The sequence below is a fragment of the Triturus cristatus genome, chromosome 7 (assembly GCF_964204655.1).
Source record: "Triturus cristatus chromosome 7, aTriCri1.1, whole genome shotgun sequence".
NCBI lineage: Eukaryota > Metazoa > Chordata > Amphibia > Caudata > Salamandridae > Triturus > Triturus cristatus.
This window is the reverse complement of record NC_140590.1, coordinates 1,229,398,795-1,229,406,169: the sequence shown is the minus strand read 5'-3', so window position 1 is coordinate 1,229,406,169 and position 7,375 is coordinate 1,229,398,795. Positions and strand designations below refer to the sequence as shown.

At 40.4% G+C, this 7,375-nt stretch overlaps 1 protein-coding gene across 2 annotated transcripts in view; it reads right to left on the bottom strand.

Moving 5' to 3' along the window:
* The window catches only part of LOC146811672 (microfibril-associated glycoprotein 4-like), a 639,295-nt gene that overhangs the window by 249,754 nt on the left and 382,166 nt on the right, over nt 1-7,375 (bottom strand). The gene's annotated exons all lie outside the window — the stretch shown is intronic.

Here is a 7,375-nt window from a genome sequence, read left to right as displayed (position 1 = left end):
AGTTACCCAAAATGGAGGGGATGGTTTTGTTTGCTGCAGAGAGTGATGCATTCTTGCCAATATCAATACAGAAATATCTCGATGTGTGAGAGTAGCACTTACAAAACGTGAGTGGCTAGCGCGTTCACTGAGCCAATATTTAAATATCTGCAACACTGCTCAAAAGGTTGATACTATATTTTGTCTTCCAGTCTAGGAACCAATAGTTATTGAGCATATGTTCACGAAGTTACACTGATAGCACATAGTTTGGGGGAGGCATGTTCTTGTACTGATGCACGCAGGAACATCCATGTGCAGACTTGCTGAGGTCCTCCTGCTTAGATTGGCATCACACTACCCAGCCATTTGCTGAAAGGAGGAGGGTAAATTCTTCACTCACTCCTTATCACCCCTCTGGCAGAGATATGGCTAAAGTTTCGTAGGTAGGGCTTCAGTGGTGATTTTTCATTGACCTCACTGTGGCAGCATCTTTGGTTTCCTTACCTGCAGACCACCGGGGGAATCTTAGTGGGTCCAGACCTTTGGGATCCATCCACATCAAAAGTTTGGAATAGATTTAGACTGGCGTTCAGAAAGTGTCTAGATGGTTAACTTCTTGCAAAAGAGTAGATCTTGATCAAGGCAGACACTGTCACTCGAAGGCCACGACATTCTGGTCTCCGACTTGTAAGTTTGACTCCAGCTCATAAGTTACTTCCTCTCCAAGGGTTGGTACCACTTCTGCTGTGGCTAAATATGGGTTCTAGCTTCTTTTTATAAAATTAAATGTGAATTATTGAAATCTTTAAATTAAATGATAGTAAAAAAAATATCTGGGTTGTCCTATATCTTTTAAAAATGCACTTGTATGTAAATTCTGTTTTGTGCATTTATTTTTTTTGTGTAAAACGGTTGGCAGTTGCTAACTAATACGAATTATCTAGGGATAACCTTATGTTAAATGGTAGAGCAAAGTAGTCGTAAAAGGTATGACAATGTGGGATTTTAAGTCGGCATGTGGCTCTGCTGTTCTCTACCTGAAATGGGCCAGAAAATTCCACTGGTCACAATTTTCTGTATTTATTATAAACTAATCGGTGCGGATACAGAAAAACCATAAAAAGTTCAATATCAAAATATTCTTTAACCGCAATAAATGTCATAGAAAGTAATTATCATTCCATATATTTAATCACACAGACAATTGAACTTCAACCTTTACAGTACATTGGCCTTAAACCACCGACAGGATAATTGTGCATGAAATTTGATCAATAACTTCAACCTATTTATGGTATTAGTTATTGTCACATGGCAGTGTTTTAGTTGGCAATGTCAGCCATCCATTTCGATGTTAGTTGTTAATTTTGGTATTGGTACCCATTTTCAGTGTAATCAGCCAGGATGTGTTTCCCGAAAACCCCACTTCTTCAGAGTCGGAGGTACGTAGATTACTTATCTTCATATACCGGGTTCCCATTCGTTCACATCCATGATCACAACCTTAGGTTTCTCCATATACGACTTCTATCACATATACAACTCTAGCTCACACTGAAGCCCATACTTGTACACGGCATCACCGTAAATGCATTTCATAGGAAAGGTTGTTTTGAAAAAAGGAGTTTCCTCTTATTCAACAAAAAACATGCTTGTGTCCGCAAGCCCATGTTTGCCAGGTATCAACATGTGTTGTCCTTCAGAATCTTAAGAATGTTTGATCATGCTGCCTTGACGAATGGACTGACATTGCCAACAAAAAGGCTGTTTCGTGACAATTAACATAGTTACCATGAATTGGTTAATATTGTAGATTCAGTTCAGTCGTAATTGTCTTGTTAGGAATCAAAGGCCTAGGCATTGTAATTGTTGATGTGCAGTTATATGTATGATAAAATAGATGGAAACTTAAACTACTTTTTATGACATTTGAGGTTAAAGAATATTTTGAATTTTTCAGTGTTTGTACTGTAAACTTCTGATTTGTTTGTAATGCATATAGTCTTAAATGTCTTTTTAGCAGAAGAATGTAATACCATCACTTAGTATAATTCTTCGTACTCATACTACATAAGGGCACTGAGTTAGAGGACCGGGTCACATGCTCAGGATCACACAGTGCTTGCAGATTGAGACCGCTGGGTGTAACACAGAGGTTGTCTTACTCCACAGTCCAGCAGTCAAGAATTTGTTTTCTGCATTAGATGAGTTTTCTAAAGATTTGCAGTCAGTTAAAAATGTATTGGAATGTGCTATTTGACAACAGTTCTGTATCCTACAGATCAAAAAGTTTCCAGCTCGGATGTTTGCAAGAGAATCCTCTTTGTGATGTTGTGTTAGCGGAAGGAGCCGACCCCTTTCTGAATCATTCACATTAAAACCTATGTGTTATTCCCTCTCTCCAGAACTGAGAAACAGATTAAAGCAATTCAATGAGAATTGTTTTAGGTAAGGCATAGAATAGACTTTCTTCTTTCCCGACAAATGAGCACACCAGAAGTTGTTGCATTTCGCATGTTGACGCAAAAGGCCTTTATGTGCCCTACCACTGCTTCTAAGTGTACAAATATATTGCATATAGGGGTGCTAACATGTCCACATTATTATTCTCCCTGCTACTTACTGAGACTAAGTCGAGGAATCCCAAAAATACACTTTCCCAAATACTTGCAGACTAGAGTTAGAATAGTTAAGTATCCCGTCTTCAAATAATAGGCCCATTTCTAAGCTTTCCCTCTGCTTTTGTGGGGAAGCCTAGCCGCATAAATAATTCTGTAAAGCATATAATTATGAGGAGGGTTAAACTGCCAGAACACTGGTGTTTTTGATTGGTGATACTAAAGCATACAGGGACGCATATACCAGCTGAAGCAACAACCTATTGGATTTAAACCCCCCCCCCCCATGATTCATAGTCGGCTACTGTTGCTCCTTCTGTTCCTAATTCTTCTCACTTTCATTCTCCCTTCTTTGCTAGTCCTCATTCACCCTTAAGGGTTCAGGAGGTCTGAGAAGTTCAAGGCACATTGCACCCTACCGCCTGGCTCCTTCCTCTCTTTGCACTGAGCTGCCATTTACATTCTTTGTGTAAGATGGAGTAGTGTATTGTGTAGACTAGCAATGAACAGTGAGTGAGAAACGAGGAAATGGAAAGTAGTTATTAGTCACTGAATTTTTGTGCCATCTAACATGGAGATGTCAGGTGCCGTTTGAATATATATATATATATATATATATATATATATATTCACTTAAAAAAACCATAGGTTTCACACATGTTATAGTTAGCTGGGCATTTCCCTCGTAAAAAACCAATGAAATTCCCCGTTGTAGTTAGTGCAGGCAACTATAACTCACGCGACCGCAATCCGCTGCTGATGACGTCAGATATTACATCACTGTATTTAGACACTTATTTACCCATGTCTCCTTCCATTCATCTTTAGCTATACATATATTTCATTTTTTTTTTTTTTTTTTTTTTTTTTTTTTTTTAGAAAGACACATATGTCATCAGTGATGTAATATCTGACGTCATCAGCAGCGGATTGCGGTCGCGTGAGTTATAGTTGCCTGCACTAACTATAACGGGTAATTTCATTGGTTTTTTTACGAGGGAAATGCCCAGCTAACTATAACATGTGTGAAACCTATGGTTTTTTTAAGTGAATTTGCAAGGTTTTTTAAATGCTAATTCCTAACTATAACGTGTGTGAAACCTATGGTTTTTTCAGTGAATTTGTACGGTTTTTTAAATGCTAAGTTATGTATTTATTAATATAATTTTTTAAACAAAACTTTTTCTCGGCGTGCGCACTGTGCGCTTCGCGCGCTTCGCGCACCGTGAGCGCGCGGTGGGCACACGGTGCGCTTCGCGCACCGTGCACCCACTTTACGCAGTTCGTGCCGTGCGCACACAGTGGGCATGCGGTGCGCTTCGCGCACCTCGCGCCCACTTTGCAGTTAGTGCCGTGCACGCGCGGTGGGCACGGAGCGCTTCACCCCCAAGGGCCAAATACATTTTTTTTTGAAAAATCATGGAGTGCGCGCACGCTGCGCGAACTTCGCAGAATTTTTTCCGTTTGGGTGGTGCGCGCAAGGTGCGTGCACTCGGCGATTTTCCGAAAAAAAAAATTAAAAAATGTTGCCCTTGGGGGTCCTTCTGGGACCCCCTGACCAAGGCTAGGGGGTCAGGAACTGTCCACCCTGCCCCCTTTTCACGTTCTCCACATTTGTTTTTCACCCCCTCAGAGTGCGAGAGACAAAATGGCGGCCGACACTTCCTGGTTTCGACCGATTCGAATGTTTACTAAGATCTAACAACCAATCAGAATTGCGTACGGCAAGGTGCGCGTACCCAGCGCGCACGCTGCGCGCGTACAGATATATATATATATTGATTTAAATGCTATTTTCTCTGGAAATACTGAGCAGATTTACACGAAACCTGCAAAAGGCACTTCATGGATCTTATGGCTACCTCTCTGCCAAATTTCACGTAATTCTGTTCAGCCGTTCGGGCTGTAGCTGCGACTAAAGTCCCTATGGAAAAATCCATGGGGAAAACGCGTTTTGGGACCCCCCCTTTTTCTCGGCCCCCGCTTGACGAATCACCCCGAGACTTTCAGGGTAGGAGCGGAGCGCCCCATTAGTTTTGAAAATTTCGCGAGGATTCGTCAATCGGCGCCAAAGTTATTCAAAATAGAATTTTGAGATTTCCTATGGAAACTCGGTCCTAACTATAACTATCTACTGGCGACCGCCAGTAGATATATATATATATATTTTTTTTTATTATCTGTCATATGAGGGCAGGTTTGCAATTGAGGACAACAGCCAGTGTTCAGATGGTACTTAGCAATTTAGTTCTGCATAGCCACATGATAGGAAGTCCAGCTAGAAGGTACTGCATTGTGTCTTTGGTGATCTTTTAGTCATTTCTCTGTGGAGGTAGCCATGTATTTTTAGTTCTAGGACATCAGACTACGGCAGGATGGGGGTAGTACTTTTTTCTGTTTTTTAGTGTGGGGCATAAAAGTGGCTTGCAGTATTTTACAACATACAGTAAAATGATTTAGGCGTTAACATACTTTGGCCAGCTTAACTTGCCATCGACATGTTAAAGTCAAACGAGCTTGCGACAAATTTGAAGTTTACAGTAGTGGATTCCAGTTTAGATAAAACATTCATGGATGGATTTGTATGCTTATATCATCAAATTTGCATTCATTGAGGGTTTAAATACTCTATAGATTTGACCTTATGGCTCATGGCCAGATTCAAGAGGTGAAGGAAAATATTTTTGATAGCAGGAAATAAGGTCTAGCTATTTCTTAGGTAGTGGATCTTTCATGGAACGTGATTATTGGCAGAAAGAGTGAGCTAGAATGATAGTTTGGGAGGTTCCGAATAGCTGACAAGATCTTGTTGCATACAAAACGCATACCTGGGTGCAAGAGTGACCTTTAGAGCTGCTATAATTGATTTTAGTGAGGTTAAAAAGTGGAGAGGCTCCAGATGGAACTTTCCTCACTTCTCAGAATAGATGATGCCTCTGACCAGTCAGCGTTAGTAAAGTTAGGGCTGCGGGTGGCATTCTGTTCCACACTTAGGCATAAGCATGTATCAAGTGATGGTAGCCCCTCACTGTGTATGGAGAGGCTTGCAAAGATTATTGATGCCCAACAACCTCCTGAAAGGTGTATGAAAGTGTGATTCCAGTTACTGAAGAAGGACCTGCACTACTGGGAAGGTAAACGTTAAAAAAAACAAAAAAAAACAAAAAAAACAGGAGCTTGCATTGGTTGTACTTTAGCTCAGAGTTCCGGGTTTCTCATAATTGATGTGCTCCTGAGACTGGATGTAGGATGGATTGTGGGGCAGTCTTTGTCTATAGTTTAAGTATCCCATTGTTGCTGGTTTAAAGTTTGGGCGATACAACCACCTCTCTTCTAGTGTCCCCAATGTTGGAGCTTGCTTCATCCTGACCTGTTGTGTGTTAGCACAATACCTACGATGTATTTGTCTTGTAAACCATTTGATGTGCTGTAATATTCAAGTCAAGAGTAAAATAAATGTGTCAAAGGTGGCATATTCGGCTTTTTATTTACATGTCACGTATCGGATCATTATTCCCAACAAGGCACCTCTGGGCCTACTTTTATGGAAGGCAAACATGATTCATAACCTAAAACCTTTAGAAGATTCTTCAGGGCCAGAGGACCTAGTCTGGTGCCTCCCAAGTCATTTTTGAAAACAAACTGAAAGTTTAAAATAAGGACTTCATTATTAACCTTCAAAATGGTAATACCTATCATTTATATGTAAAAAGCATTCACAAATCCATGAAGGCTGTTTATTTACCTGCACCCACCAGCATCAAGGCATACCAGTGGGCAATAGTTGATGTAGTAATAATATTCCTTTCCCTTGGAGAAGGTTCTGGCAAAGCAAGTGAAAACACTCACTCATAAGGCTTTTATGATATGTGATATCCTAAACCAACCAGGGATTTTTTATAAGAGTGCTCAGCTCTAAGTTACTTGTGAGAAACTTGTAGTTTACCTCATAGTCAAGTTATTATTCATGCAGGTGCTCAGTTCATAATTGAGGACACTTCTAGGAAGTGTACCTCAACCACCTGATGAAGCAGTGTTTACATTTTTATAACATGCTATATTTTAAGGAGTTTCTCATATCTACTTGATGTCAATTAATCAATGCTAACATTAATTGCATATATATATGGCAGAGAACGCACTAACAAAATGTTGTCCACCGAGAGGGGTAGACAAGGTGCCCAGTACTGTTGTTTTTATTATTATTATTATTAAAGTGTAGGATTTAAAAAAACTATTGGTACCCACGTTCTTAAAAACTTTTCCTACAGGATCAGAGGATGCCCAGATTCTTCTGTAAATGCCTGGAGTCTTCCACGGGGAAAACGTATCCTGAGGGGTTTAAAAAGCAAGGTACTGCTACGTAGATGAGAAGTGTTGTTGGCTGAGGGGGAAGATGTCTAGACCAATGGCAAACCCTGGTGAGTTTTGCCACAAGTGAGTGAAACGCCATGTGCTAAAGTGGTAAAAGGTCAATGACCCCAAACTAGAAAACAAAAGGTGAGCACTGGACCTTTGTGAGGTTCTAATAATATCAGCTTTTGGTATGAATCTGAGTAAATGATATTGTTTATAGAAGGAATTCTTCTTTTGTGCATGGATGTTGGGATGAAAGCCAATAGACCCTGACATTAAATGGGTGACTTTAGGGGGGCTGGGAGATTTATCTTGCAACACTCACTTGTGCGAGAGACCGCACTCCTTATTTGGCCTCGCATTAATGCCATTCAAGTCTTGATTATTTGTTCCAGAAGTGGAACTTTAGGTAATAGAAG